The sequence below is a fragment of the Nicotiana sylvestris genome, chromosome 9 (genome assembly GCF_000393655.2).
Source record: "Nicotiana sylvestris chromosome 9, ASM39365v2, whole genome shotgun sequence".
Classification (NCBI taxonomy): domain Eukaryota; kingdom Viridiplantae; phylum Streptophyta; class Magnoliopsida; order Solanales; family Solanaceae; genus Nicotiana; species Nicotiana sylvestris.
This window is the reverse complement of record NC_091065.1, coordinates 40,717,923-40,734,442: the sequence shown is the minus strand read 5'-3', so window position 1 is coordinate 40,734,442 and position 16,520 is coordinate 40,717,923.

Sequence of the window (16,520 nt, the reverse complement as noted above, 5' to 3'; positions counted from 1 at the left end):
GAAGTTCAATAGTTTATTAGGCTTAAATCGATGCGCCATTCATAGTTTTGATGTTATTTGGTATTATTTGAGGCCTCTACCAGGTCCTTGTTATGTTATGGAGTAGGTCGGTATGATTGGACGAGGTCTCGGGGGCCTTGCTTGTGTTTTGTTGTATCGCGCACTTATTTAATGTTTCAATGTCGTTTCTTTTGACATTAAGGGTACCATATTGATAAAACAAATTTTGATTTGGGATTGGTTTAAACCATTAGATCAGTATCGTAATTATGGAGTCATTGAAACAAGAATCATCGAATTCTAATTTGGGATTGGTCTACCATTACTTTCTTGGTGACTGCTTTGAAAGTGATGACCTTCACCCACTTGGTGAAGTAATCAATGGAGTCCAAAATGAATCTATGCTTATCTGAAACCTTTGTCTCTATAGGCCTAATAACATCCATCCCCCAAACAACGAAAGGCCAAGGAAAGGACATGGGATGCAATTTCGACGGAGCCGAGTGAATTAGGCCGCCATGAATCTAGCATTGGTGACACTTGCGAACAAAATTAAAACGATCTCACTCGATAGTAAGCCAATAATACTGTAATGACCAGATCGATCGGAATTGGATTTCGGGAAGTTCAAAGTTGATACAGAGGGAAAATTCAAATTTCGTAAGATTTTAGTTGGAGGAATTGACTAGGGTTTGACTTTTGATTAAACAACCTCGGAATTGAGATTTGAAGGTTCCAACAGGTTCTTATGATGATTTTGGACTTGGCGTATATCCGGATTAGGTTTTGGATGAATCGGGAGTGTTTCGATGCCTATTTTGTAAAGTTGGCATTTTGGAAAAATTTCTTAACTTTAGGTTGAAGTGTATTTTAACGTTATCGATGTCCGTTTGGGATTCCGAGCCTGGGAATAACTCTGTATGGTGATTTTGGTCTTAAGAGCGCGCCCGGATGTATATTTGGAGGTCCGTAGGTCATTTCGGGGTCATTTGGCAAAAGTTGGAAATTTGAAAGTGTTTTGGGAAGTTTGATCGGGTGTGGAATTTTTAATATCACGTTTGAATTTCGATTATGGAAGTTGGAGTAGGTTCGTAATGTCAAATGTGACTCGTGTGAAAAATTTGAGGTCAATCGGACGTGATTTTATAGGTTTTGGCATCAGATGTGGAAGTTAGAAGTTCAATAGTTCATTAGGATTGAATTGATGCGCCATTCATAGTTTTGATGTTATTTGGTATTATTTTGCAGCCTCGAGCAGGTCCGTGTTATGTTATGGAGCGGGTCGGTGTGATTGGACAGGAACCCGAGGGCCTCGGGTGTGTTTGGGTTGTATCGCGCTCTTATTTGATGTTTCATCGTCGTTTCTTTGGACATTAAGTGTACCATATTGAGAAAATGATCCTTGATTTGTTATTGGTTTGAACCATTAGATCCGTGTCGTAATTACAGAGTCATAAGCACAAGAATCATCGAATTCTGATGTCGTGTGAGAGAGTTATGCATATTTCCGTGTCGGGAAAGATTGTTTGTTTCTGGTGTGATCAAATGAAAATATTGGTTGAGGCTCACTATACCCACCAACTTGAGAGTGTGTAAAGAAGTCAAGTAGAGTCCGACTACGAGGAAGAAAGTGAGCTTTACTTTGAGGAATCAAGAATTAAACATCCGTCAACCGACTCCATGAGTGTTAGTGATGCCAAGAAACATATGGAATTAGGGTCAACCGGTATAAATGAAAATATGGTTGAGATTGACTCTAATCCGGGGGAAAAAGAGGATGTCAAAATCCGGGAAGAATTGCAATTTGGAGGTTTCATGTGACATTCCAAGCATTTTTCAACATTGTAATTGTGTGGTGATATGGGTATTGAACTACACAAGTCAATGAGGGATTGCGAGGAGGAAAGACAAAGGCCATACATTTTACAATTTGAGGGAACAAGAAGGCGAAATGACATTCCTCACATGAACGCCAAGAAATGCAAAATGAAGAAATAGAGATTTGGCTTGATCATCTACTTACCACCCCCACCACCCGTGGTCACAAGCGTGACTCCAAGTTGGGTGCCCAATTCATATCGTTAAAGTGGCGAGAAAAGTGGTAAAGTGTTTTGCGTCGTGCCACGACATTAAATGCGGCGCTTGGTGACAGGCAACCAATTGTTTTCAAATATTTTAGTCATTTTTTGAAATTTTCCTTTTTACAATAGCTTATTATATTGTTTCTAACCAATCTGCCAAGTTTCATAATTTTTTGAGTTGATTTGAGTAGGTCGGGGCGATGGAGAGAACAAAATCCAGTAGCTGAATATTTCATAAGCACCACCTTTTGCATTTGCAAACTTTTGTTCGCATTCGCGAACCTGGTCCATCGCAAAACCCAAGGTTATGTCGCATTTGCGACAACTGCAGGATTTACTGAGCTTCGCAATTGCGAAGGTAGTATCGCAAATGCGATATCAGAGAGTTTAAATGGGTAAATTGATTTCACTCTGAACAAAACTTAGAAAATTTGAGGCTCTTCAAAAGACCATCTTCCTCACTCTACTAACTCTCAAAGTCCACCATTTTTCACTCCTAAGTTCAAGCATCCAGGTACGAAAGCTTAATTGCTTCTTCTTCTTCTTCTTCTTCTTCTTCTCTCAGTTATCTCTAAAAACCTAGGGTTTCAAATGGGTAATATTCCTCTGCCTGAAATTGTTTAAAATTTGTTCAAATCGTATGTTGATTTCTAGGTGAGGTTGGTTGAGAGTGTGAGTATATTTCTTTTCTATGAAAATGGGGAAGTCTGAGTACCCATGGCCTTGTTAAATTAGGATAGGCCTTGTGTGTTTCCTATGTGATCGATGAAAGGCCCGAATGAGATTCTTGGCCGAATAATCGATATATTTTTAACTTATGGTCATCTATGAAGTTTATTGCATGAGTCTGTGTTTGAAAATTTCCTGGGTTCTCTAAAGTTAGTATTTGTTCGAAATTTTTAGGGCTTGGGACTGTCGTCTGTAAAAAACTTTGTTGGGGACGATGGGCTTGCAATTGCGATGGTCTCTTCACATTTGCGAAGAGGTAGTCGCAATTGCGAAACCTGGCAGCCCTGTCCATCTTCGCAATTGCGAAGATTTTTTGCATTTGCGAGGATTGTCTAATCCTGATACCTTCGCAATTGCGAAGAATTATTCACAATTGTGACCACTATGCCATCCTGTTAACTTCGCAATTGCGAAGAAAATGTCGCAATTGCGACATTAGAGAGTAGGCAACTGTAGATTTCAAAATGCTAAATTTTTTTTCTAAGGCTGGGTTTTGACTGTCCAATCATTCCTTTGGCATATTTGACTCATTTTGCAGTATTCTTCATAGCCATACCATGTTTTCACTCCTATCATTTGTTTACAGGTACCATAAGCTGAAAATGAGCTCTAACTTCAAAGAATCCGCAAATGACAACCACTTGGAAGCTGAAGAGAAGTATGACCAACACCGGTTCTTGTCATTGGAATGCCAAGAATGGTACTATACTAAGCTGATTTTGAAGAAGTTGCTCCTGGAAAGTGGTATATTGCTAGACAACGTCCCGAAACGTCTTCCTGAGTTCTATCAAAGGCTTGTAAACATGGGATGGAACTGTTTTGCCCCTTAATCTTGCCAAGCCAATGAGCAATGAGTGAGGGAGTTTTATGCAAATCTTCCAGATATCAGGTTAAGGAAGCCAAAGATGAGAATTCGCGGCAAAATTGTGCATTGGAGCTGAAGCTGTGAACCAAGTGTATAGGTTGCTAGACCATGACATGGCCCCATTCCGTGCAAAAGACTGTGCCTTAGGGGAGTGGTTGGTGTCCAAATTATGCCCCGGTGCGGATGTTCCATAGGCAGCTGAAAAGAGAGGGATCACATCCAAAGAGTTCACTGCCGAATTAAAAATATGGCTAGCCATAATATGCAATCGTATCTCCCCTGTGTCGAAAATATGGAATGTACCGGCTACAACAGCTCAATGATATCTTGCATTCTTGATGGTATTTAGCAAAATGTTGGTGAAATCTTCATCAATGAACTGAGGGAGTATCGGATTTAGAATAGTACATCATTGATATTCCCATCGCTTATCACTGAGCTGTGCCAACTTGATTGGGTGGAGGAAGATCCGGGAGACAACCGAATAGAGTCTAGAAAGCCTATCAATCCTTTAAAGAAAAAAAGGAGAGGGTGGTGCTGTAAAAAGCAAAAAGAGGAAGTTGAGGTCTTCTTCTCAGATCGATCATGGTAGCCAGCCATCATCTTTTGCAGGAGAACCATTTGTTGTGCTTATTGAGGAAATACGGCTAATTCGCGACCTAGTAGCTGACCTTCCATAGGGACCTGGGGAAACATCTATGGGACCCATTGCATACATTTCAAAGAGAGAGTTTCAAAAGAAATATGATTAGAAGAAGCAGGGGGATCACCTTAAGAAACTAGAGAAGGCATACACTGATCTGGCCACGGCACATAGTAAGTTAAGCAGTTCCCATGACAATCTGGCAAAGGAACACACCAAGATGAAGAAAAAGGAGAAGAAAAGAGATAAATTCTTCACCCGCATGTGGAAGGGTGTGAAGGGGTTGTGGAAAGTCCTAAAGCCACAAGACCCAATGCCATCGACCAAGCTGGAAGATTATGATAATGCTCCAGTTGATTGGTCCGAGAAAGAAGGAGAGGAAGATGCGCCTGATTCCGATAGAGAGGATAGAGCTTGATGCAGTATTCAAGGGGCACTTTCCACCATTTTACTCTATTATGATTAGTTTGATTGGGGACATTGCAACATCTTTAGTTGGGGGTGGCTTCTTATATAACTATTGATCTTGTATAATTGTGGATAACTATGGATATGGTAGATTGGTACTTTGGTTGTTTTCATGTGATGCTATTGTGTTTTCATGTGATGTGTTATATTAGTATGTTTACTAGCTTCTTGAACTTTTGTATTTATACATAGTATGTTTTAGTTACTTGATCTTTATTAGATTCTTAATTTTTCTTTTATGTATATATAGTATGTTTAAGTGGCGGGATCCTTGGTTTTCTTTGTACCACGATTCTTTTTTCGAGGATGCCAATTTTATTCTTGAACCATGTAATTGTTAGTAAATTTTTGTTGATTTTTCCCGATGATGGATAGTTAGGTAACTTTCTTAAGGGAATTAGTCTTGCTGTTTAGATATAGTTTTGTTAATTTAGGAACAATAAGTGGTTTGAGTGGGGTATGAGCCCATTGGCCAAGTTGCGGCTTCCTTGGTACCAACACGATTTAAACCTCGGCATATGAATTTTTGATCCTTAAAAAATGATTGAAGTAAAGATCATTGTCATGATGTTTAGACTCAATTTTTGGCTCTTTGATTCACTAAATAGCTTCTTAGGCTATACGTAACTTCCTTGAGATTCATTGGTTAGAATTGGATTTTGGACGTGTATTCCACTTGAGTTTTCATGTTCCATGTGTGGTGAGACTTATTGTGAAGTTTTTTTTTTTGCATTATTTGTAGTTTAGAACTTGCCCGGTTGGTCTTTCAATGCTAATATTAATTATGTTTGGTTGGAGGGATGACCTTAGACATTATTTGTGATCTTTGAAAGAGCCTATTTAGCCTTTCAAGCTACCATTGCATAAATATAATAACTAGTTTTTCCATTTGAGCCTTTAACCTTTTCCTTGTCTACCTCATTACAAACCTTTACCCTTTTGTGAAATAATTCCCTCTTTTCACCCGTCCCTCCTTGAATATTGAGAATTAGGCTAAAAGCCTAAGTTTGGGGGTTGGTGTTGGTGTCAAGTTGGAAATTGGTAAGGTTGTACTTTGAGTGTAGAAGCATATACCTCAAAGTGTTCTTATGAAATAACTCAAGCTCCAAAAGAAAATAGCTATACAAAAAAAATTATGTTAATATGTATATATATATATACACACACACACACACTTTAAGGTGGTTCTATATTGATAACTAGATGACAATAAGGGCTATGTGGTGTACAAAGAAGCAAAGTGCAAAAAGAAAGACAAATGTGAGTAGTGTTCAAGGAGGGTGTAGTCACTTGTATTCTAAATGCTCTAATCCTTCCCTAAACCTACATTACAAGCTGAAAAAGTTCTTATGGGACCTCCAACCAAATGTACTTGAATAGACGATGAATTAAAATAAGGGCAAGCCTATGGCATTACTTTTGCGCATCTGAATATCTTTGTGAGAGTGAGAGCTTATTCTTTACACTTGATATCCCATTTACGTTTTGAATTGCAAATTATGAGTGAGGGATTCTCTCTTAAGCGTGTGGGCATATGAGATTTGAGTTGTGAATTTAATCCTATTTCCAAATGGGAGGAATGAACGAGGGAAGATAATTTTGATAGAGAGGCAAATTTTGAAGCTTTGTTTCATGACTTGATTTGCTACTTTGATTTGCATAGTGTTTGAGCACTTAAAATGTAATGAAGTTCATGAGAAGTTTTCGGTAATTCATATGCTTTGGATTAATTGTTGGTACCAATCGAAGTCATGTGTTTATGCTTACAGTAGACCTTTTTGGCTTGGCATGATAAGGATTCACTATTGAGTTAAATACTTGGGAGGAGATTTTGTCGCTTTCATTGCTTGAGGACAAGCAATAGTTTAAGTTTGGTGGTTTGATAAGTTGGTAAATACCAACTTATCTTGTCCTTAAACCTATATTTTTGCTATGTTTGAGTGATAAAATCATGTGTTTAATGTCATTTACTTCTATTTTATAGGTTCTCTGTGATTTAGAAGTGACCATGAAGAAACCAAGTGAAAATGAGTCAAAAAGACGTTGAATAGAAGAAAATCTGGAAAATGGTCTCAGGTGTCGCAATTGCGACACAATGGTCGGAAATGCAAAGAAAGCAGACATGACAATTGCGAGAAATACATCACAATTGCGAAGTAAGCCCAATCAAGTTGTGTTTGCAAATGCGAAGAAGCCTTCACAAATGCGAAGTCAAACCAGGCAGTCAACATTCGCAAATGCGAAGTCTTGATCGCAAATGCGAAAGTGAATAGGATAGTCTATGTTTGCAATTGTGAACTTTTATTCGCAAATGTGAATATCGCGCTTCAGTCCTGGGAAATTATGTCAATTCACATTTTTTGACGCCAAACCCTTTAATAGCCGATTTTCTCATTTGTAAAAGCTCTTGGGCTTATTTTCAGTCTTTAAGACTAGAGAGAACAAGTTTTGGGAGCTAGAGTTTATACACACACTTGGGTTTTGAAGATTTGAAGAGTTTGGTTAAGAATTTCTTACTCATTTCTTCATTTCCCTTGTTTTGTATTAAATATCTAAATGTGTAGTATTTATTTCAACACTTGAATCTTGTTTATGGGAATATTCATAATTAAAGTGTGGATTAAATATCTGGTTGTTCTTATGTATTGAATGATTTTTTATTTTTTATGAAGTGAGTTATTGTTTCTTTTATTATTCTTGTTCTTTAATGTTTCCAAAGGGATTATCTAACCCTAGGACTTGCCCATTAATTTCGAATTAATTTTGGGAAAGATTATTTGGGGTTGGGAAAGATTAATTAATAAGAACTTGAGGTTTTAGCCCTCATTTTATAGATTCTACCTAGAGATAGGATTGAACTACTTGTAGCCATAATTGGGCGTGCTTAATCTCCTAATTGTTTTAGGGATAATTCAATTAGAAAGTCTTGTTAGTCTTTGGAAGAAGCTAATATAAAATTATTACCCGTGGCTAATTAACATAAACTCGCTCATATTTGTAAAATCATGAAATATATTGGATCGTTACGTGAGTGTAATTCCCCGTGTATCCATACTTGTAGCCATTGATCATTTTACTTGCTTTCTAGATTAGTTTACATTTTCGCAATTAGCTATAAATATTTTTATAAACCAATTCTAAGTGTTCGGCATTGCATAACAAGTGATAATTCTCTTACATTCCTAATCGCCTACATATTGTTCTCTGTGGGATTCGACCCCAACTCATAGTTGGGTAAATTATATTGCATGCGACCATGCCATTTACTTTTTAGTAGTGGATTTGGACATCATCAAAATTGACGTCATTGCGGGGGAACAATTTGGTGTAATTTAAGTTTTTTGAGAAATAAGCGTAAGTGCTTTGGTCCAAACTTGTGAATATTTGCAATTAATTTTTGTTTCATTGGTTTATTTTTCTTGTTTATTTTCTTATTTTTGAAAAATGGCATCATATAATTAAAATTGGTCGGATGGTAGTGGTTCATACTTTGATGACCCTTGTCCTTATTTTGGAGGACCACACTCGTGGCAAAATTATTTAAGTTCACCCGAGGGTGGATTGTGCGCATAATCTCAAACCCATGAGTAAAGTATTTGTGATAAGTGTGGTCGTCAAAATGGTCATTGGGAGTATTGTGATTATTTGTCCTTCTGTCACGACCACGGTTCGCCCTCTGTGAACCATCGTGACGGCACCTAGTCTCTACGACTAGGTAAGGCTAAATTGCGGAAGAGAAACCAAAATTTGCGGAAGTAAAAATAATTTTTTAAAAAATAGGAATAAAATGATAATAGTGCTTAAACATGCCGCTCGACATACACCATGTTTAACTCTCAATACAAATATGTAAATCCAAGACCCGGAAACCCACGAATCACAAGCTAAGAAAAATACTACATAACTCTAACTCTGGAATGTCTAATGAGAGCAGAAAAATACAGAATGGCTAAATACTAAAAGCAGGAATAGAAAGGGACTCCTCGGTCTGCGGATGCGGCAGATGTACCTTGAAGTCTCTAAGCAGTCGCCTCCCTCAAGGATGGTAGGCCTTAGTAGCGGTACTTGGATCTGCACATGAAAAACATGCGCAGAAGGGGCATGAGTACACCACAGCGGTACTCAATAAGTGCCAAGCCTAACCTCGGTTGGGTAGTGATGAGAAAGGTCAGGACCCTACTGAGATTAAATAAATATAAAGATGACAGGATAAGATAAGCAGTACAATTGAGAATCTACAGTAAGAATCTATACAGGATAATAAGAGTACAATAACGAAAATAGAGAATGAAGGCAAACCACGAGGAAGTACTACTCATAACAAGGATGATAACCGGGGATCTCTTGGTATCCCGAGGATCTCTTGGTATCCTCTATGTATACAAGGGATCTCTTGGTATCCCGAGGATCTCTTGGTATCCTCAATATATGTTAGGGATCTCTTGGTATCCCGATGATCTCTTGATATCCTCAATATACGTGCCAGGGATCTTTTGGTATCCCGCACCTTAGTCCAGATCATAAATACATACAGGGGATCTCCCGAGATGCCGTCTCGTAGCCCCAAATTAAAAACACATAGGAGAAACACAAGAATACTCAATTTAATGCTAATTTTGTACCAAGTAAACAGTTAATTCCAACCTAACAAGCTTCATGTATTGCAATTAAGGCAGTTTAAGCAAATAGGCAATTAAGTCAACTAAACATGCTTTTCTAAACTACAACAGGTTGAATTCACAAGTAGAATAAAACAGGGAAAAAAGGAACTCAATTGAAATACTTAAAATAAAATCGGATTTTCAACAATTAGCTCAACTACGCACCCGTCACCTCACGTACAATGCATTTCAATTATCAAATATATCACGTCCTAAGGGGAAGATCCCCCACACAAGGTTAGACAAGTCACTTACCTCGAACCAGCTCAAATCAACGCAAAACCACGCTCTTGCCACGAGTACTCGACTCCAAATGGCCCAAATCTATTCAATTCAATTGCATAATGTAAATAACACTTCAAGTAACCGATTCTACAATTAAATTCTAAGCTAATACGCAAAATTAGGTAAATTAACCAAAACGCCCCTCAGGCCCACGTCTTGGAATCGGGTAAAATTTATATTTCCAAAATCCTCACACTCTTACGAGTTCAGTCATACCAAAAGCATCACAATCGGACCTCAAATGGTCCCTCAAATCATCACTCAAAGGCCTCCAATTAGTCAAGCCCTAACCCCCAATTACCACTGATTTTCCTAAATTTTCATGCTTAAATTGATAAAAATTATTCCAATAACGAGTTTAGGGACCAAAGGCCTTACCCTAACGAACTCCTCTGAAAATCTCTCTTGAAAAGTGCTCCCCAAGCTTCTTCCCGTTTTGAAAAAGATGAAAAATGACTAATTTTCGCTAAGGCAAGAATTTATATGTTCTACCCAGCAATTTTTGCATTTGAGGCCCTGGGACCGCATCTGCGGAGCCTAGGTCGCATCTGCGACTTTCACTTAAAACCCATTTTCGCATCTGCGGTTACCCTTCCGCAGGTGCGGTACCATTTCTGCGGTGAACTACCCGCATCTGCGGTGAACTACCCGCATCTGCGGTTCCTGAAGAGATGGTCGAATTCCACTTCTGCGGCCACTTAGCCGCTTCTGCGGCGGCTCACCTGCAGACAGAACCAGCAGCTGAAGCTGCAACTTTAATTCCAAAATCTTTCAGTCAACCATCCGAAATCATCCTGAGGCCTCTAGGACCTCAACCAAAAGTACCAACAAGTCACAAACCACTATCTAAACTTGTACCAATCCTTAAAACACCTAAAACAACATCAAAACCTCGAATTAACCATGGATTCAAGCCTAAGAACTTCAAAATTCTCAAAATACGCTTTCGATCAAAAAGTCCATCAAACCTCGTCTGAATGACCTAAAATTTTACACACACGTCACACTCAACACTACGGAGATACTCCAACTTCCGGAATTTCATTCCGACCCTCAGATAAAAATCTCACTATCGGACCGGAAACTTAAAAAATTCAACTTTCGGCATTTCAAGCATAAATTAGCTACAGACCTCCAAAACACAATCCGAACACACCCCTAAACCCGAAATTACCTAAAGGAGCTAACTGAACCATCAGATTTCCATTTCGAGGCCATCTTCATACTATTCCGACTATAGCCAACTTTCCAACACTTAACCTCTCATTTAGGGACTAAGTGTCCCAAAACTCTCCGAACCTCAAAACCGAACATCCTGGCAAATCAAAATAGCAGAAATAAACTTGGGGAAAGCAGTTAATAGGGGATTAGGGCGTTAATTCTTAAGACGACCGGCCGGGTCTTCACATCCTCCTACATTTAAGCATTCGTTAGTCCTCAAACGAGCATAGAGACATACCTGAAGTAGTGAAAAGATGAGGGTAACGGTTGCGCATATCCTGCTCGGTCTCCCAGGTTGCCTCCTCGACCAGCTGGCCCAGCCACTGAACCTTTACGGATGCAATGTTCTTTGACCTCAGCTTTCTAACCTGCCTGTCCAATATTGCCACTGGCTCCTCAACATAAGATAGATCCTTGTCCAACTGGACTGAACTAAAATCCAACATGTGCGACGGATCACCATGAAACCTCTGGAGCATCGAAACATGAAATATCGGATGAACTTCGGCCAAGCTGGGAGGTAAGGCAAGCTCATAAGCAACCTCCTCAACATGCCTCAATATCTCAAAAGGGCCAATAAATCTCGGACTAAACTTTCCTTTCTTCCCGAATCTCATAACGCCCTTTATAGGCGAAACCCAAACCAGAACCCGCTCTCCAACCATATAGGGAACATCACGAACCTTCCGGTCCGCGTAACTCTTCTGTCTGGACTGGGCTGTACGGAGCCTATCCTGAATCACCTTAACCTTCTCTAAAGCATCATGAACTAAGTCCGTGCCCAATAATCTAGCCTCACCCAGCTCAAACCAGCTCACCGGGGATCTACACCGTCTCCCATATAAAGCCTTATACGGTGCCATCTGAATACTGGACTGATAGTTGTTGTTGTAAGCAAACTCCGCCAATGGCAAGAATTGATCCCAAGACCCTCCAAACTTAATCACACACGCACGAAACATATCCCCAAGAATCTTAATAGTGCGCTCGGACTGTCCGTCTCTCTGAGGGTGAAATGTTATACTCAACTCTACCCGAGTACCCAACTCATGCTGAACAGCCCTCCAGAATCGTGATGTGAACTGAGTACCTCTATCTGAAATAATTGAAACAGGAATACCATGCAGACGAACAATCTCCTGGATATAAATCTCTGCCAACCACTTCGAAGAATAAGTAGTACACACAGGAATGAAATGAGCGAACTTTGTCAGCCGATACACAATCACCCAAATAGCATCGAATTTTCTCAAAGTCCGTGGGAGCCCAACTACAAAGTCCATGGTGATCCGCTCCCACTTCCACTCCGGGATCTCCATCTACTGAAGCAACCTACCCGGTCTCTGGTGCTCATACTTCACCTGCTGACAGTTGAGACACCGAGCTACGAATCCAACTATATCTTTCTTCATCCGCCTCCACCAGTAGTGCTGTCTCAAATCCTGATACATGTTCGCGGCACCCGGATGGATGGAATACCACGAACTATGGGCCTCCTCTAGAATCAACTCTCGAAGTCCATCAACATTGGGTACACAAATCCAACCCTCCATCCTCATACCCCATCATCCCCAATAGTCACATCTTTGGCATCACCGTGCTGAACCTTGTCCTTGAGGACAAGCAAATGAGGGTCATCATACTGCCGCTCCCTGATACGATCAAATAAGGAAGACTAAGAAACCACGCAAGCTAGAACCCGAATGGGCTTTAAAAGATCCAACCTCACAAACTGGCATGCTAAGGCCTTAATATCCATCGCCAGAGGCATCTCCGATGCTGGTAAATAAGCCAAACTCCCCAAACTCTCTGCCCGACGACTCATAACATCGACCACCATATTGGCCTTGCCTGGGTGATACAAAATAGTAATGTCATAGTCCTTTAGCAACTCTAACCACCTCCTCTGGCACAAATTTAGATCCGTTTTCTTGAACAGGTGCTATAAGCTTCGATGGTCTGTATAAATCTCACAAGGCATACCATATAAGTAATGGCGCCAAATCTTCAGGGCATGAACAATGGTAGCTAACTCGAGGTCGTGAACATGTAGTTCTTCTCATGTATCTTCAATTGTCTGGACGTATAGGCAATCACCCTACCGTCCTACATCAACACTGCTCTGAGGACAACCCTCGTGGTATCCCGAGGATCTCTTGGTATCCTCTATGTATACAAGGGATCTTTTGGTATCCCGAGGATCTCTTGGTATCCTCAATATATGCTAGGGATCTCTTGGTATCCCGAGGATCTCTTGATATCCTCAATATACGTGCCAGGGATCTTTTGGTGTCTCGCACCTCAGTCCAGATCATAAATACATACAGGGGATCTCCCGAGATGCCGTCTCGTAGCCCCAAATTAAAAACACATAGGAGCAACACAATAATACTCAATTTAATGCTAATTTTTTACCAAGTAAACAGTTAATTCCAACCTAACAAGCTTCATGTATTGCACTTAAGGCAGTTTAAGCAAATAGGCAATTAAGTCAACTAAACATGCTTTTCTAAACTACAACAGGTTGAATTCACAAGTAGAATAAAACAGGGAAAAAAGGAACTCAATTGAAATACTTAAAATAAAATCGGATTTTCAACAATTAGCTCAAGTACGCACCCGTCACCTCACGTACAATGCATTTCAATTATCAAATATATCACGTCCTAAGGGGAAGATCCCCAACACAAGGTTAGACAAGTCACTTACCTCGAACCAGCTCAAATCAACGCAAAACCACGCTCTTGCCACGAGTACTCGACTCCAAATGGCCCAAATCTATTCAATTCAATTGCATAATGTAAATAACACTTCAAGTAACAGATTCTACAATTAAATTCTAAGCTAATACGCAAAATTAGGTAAATTAACCAAAACGCCGCTCAGGCCCACGTCCCGGAATCGGGTAAAATTTATATTTCCAAAATCCTCACACTCTTACGAGTTCAGTCATACCAAAAGCATCACAATCGGACCTCAAATGGTCCCTCAAATCATCACTCAAAGGCCTCCAATTAGTCAAGCCCTAACCCCCAATTACCACTGATTTTCCTAAATTTTCATGCTTAAATTGATAAAAATTATTCCAATAATGAGTTTAGGGACCAAAGGCCTTACCCTAATGAAGTCCTCTGAAAATCTCTCTTGAAAAGTGCTCCCCAAGCTTCTTCCCGTTTTGAAAAAGATGAAAAATGACTAATTTTCGCTAAGGCAAGAATTTATATGTTCTACCCAGCGATTTTTGCATTTGAGGCCCTGGGACCGCATCTGCGGAGCCTAGGTCGCATCTGCGACTTTCACTTAAAGGCCCATTTTCGCATCTGCGGTTACCCTTCCGCAGGTGCGGTACCGTTTCTGCGGTGAACTACCCTCATCTGCGGTGAACTACCCGCATCTGCGGTTCCTGAAGAGATGGTCGAATTCCACTTCTGCGGCCACTTAGCCGCTTCTGCGGCGGCGCACCTGCAGACAGAACCAGCAGCTGAAGCTGCAACTTTAATTCCAAAATCTTTCAGTCAACCATCCGAAATCATCCTGAGGCCTCTAGGACCTCAACCAAAAGTACCAACAAGTCACAAACAACTATCCAAACTTGTACCAATCCTTAAAACACCTAAAACAACATCGAAACCTCGAACTAACCATGGATTCAAGCCTAAGAACTTCAAAATTCTCAAAATACTCTTTCGATCAAAAAGTCTATCAAACCTTGTCCGAATGACCTAAAATTTTGCACACACGTCACACTCAACACTACGGAGCTACTCCAACTTCCGGAATTTCATTCTGACCCTCAGATGAAAATCTCACTATCGGACCGGAAACTTCAAAAATTCAACTTTCGGCATTTCAAGAGTAAATTAGCTATAGACCTCCAAAACACAATCCGAACACACCCCTAAACCCGAAATTACCTAAAGGAGCTAACGGAACCATCGGATTTCCATTTTGAAGGCGTCTTCATACTGTTCTGACTATAGCCAATTTTCCAACACTTATCCTCTCATTTAGGGACTAAGTATCCCAAAACTCTCCGAAACTCAAAACCGAACATCCTGGCAAATCAAAATAGCAGAAATAAACTTGGGGAAAGCAGTTAATAGGGGATCAGGGCGTTAATTCTTAAGACGACCGGCCAGGTCTTCACATCCTCCTACATTTAAGCATTCGTTCGTCCTCAAACGAGCATAGAGAGATACCTGAAGTAGTGAAAAGATGAGGGTAACGGTTGCGCATATCCTGCTCGGTCTCCCAGGTTGCCTCCTCGACCAGCTGGCCCAGCCACTGAACCTTTACGGATGCAATGTTCTTTGACCTCAGCTTTCTAACCTGCCTGTCCAATATTGCCACTGGCTCCTCAACATAAGATAGATCCTTGTCCAACTGGACTGAACTAAAATCCAACATGTGCGACGGATCACCATGAAACCTCTGGAGCATCGAAACATGAAATATCGGATGAACTTCGGCCAAGCTGGGAGGTAAGGCAAGCTCATAAGCAACCTTCTCAACACGCCTCAATATCTCAAAAGGGCCAATAAATCTCGGACTAAACTTTCCTTTCTTCCCGAATCTCATAACGCCCTTTATAGGCGAAACCCAAACTAGAACCCACTCTCCAACCATATAGGGAACATCACGAACCTTCCGGTCCGCGTAACTCTTCTGTCTGGACTGGGCTGTACGGAGCCTATCCTGAATCACCTTAACCTTCTCTAAAGCATCATGAACTAAGTCCGTGCCCAATAATCTAGCCTCACCCAGCTCAAACCAGCCCACCAGGGATCTACACCATCTCCCATATAAAGCCTCATACGGTGCCATCTGAATACTGGACTGATAGTTGTTGTTGTTAGCAAACTCCGCCAATGGCAAGAATTGATCCCAAGACCCTCCAAACTTAATCACACACGTACGAAACATATCCCCAAGAATCTTAATAGTGCGCTCGGACTGTCCGTCTGTCTGAGGGTGAAATGTTGTACTCAACTCTACCCGAGTACCCAACTCATGCTGAACAGGCCTCCAGAATCGTGATGTGAACTGAGTACCTCTATCTGAAATAATTGAAACAGGAATACCATGCAGACGAACAATCTCCTGGATATAAATCTCTGCCAACCACTTCGAAGAATAAGTAGTACACACAGGAATGAAATGAGCGAACTTTGTCAGCCGATCCACAATCACCCAAATAGCATCGAATTTTCTCAAAGTTCGTGGGAGCCCAACTACAAAGTCCATGGTGATCCGCTCCCACTTTCACTCCGGGATCTCCATCTACTGAAGCAACCTACCCGGTCTCTGGTGCTCATACTTCACCTGCTGACAGTTGAGACACCGAGCTACGAATCCAACTATATCTTTCTTCATCCGCCTCTACCAATAGTGCTGTCTCAAATCCTGATACATGTTCGCGGCACTCGGATGGATGGAATACCACGAACTATGGGCCTCCTCTAGAATCAACTCTCGAAGTCCATCAACATTGGGTACACAAATCCAACCCTCCATACTCATACCCCATCATCCCCAATAGTCACATCTCTGGCATCACCATGCTGAAC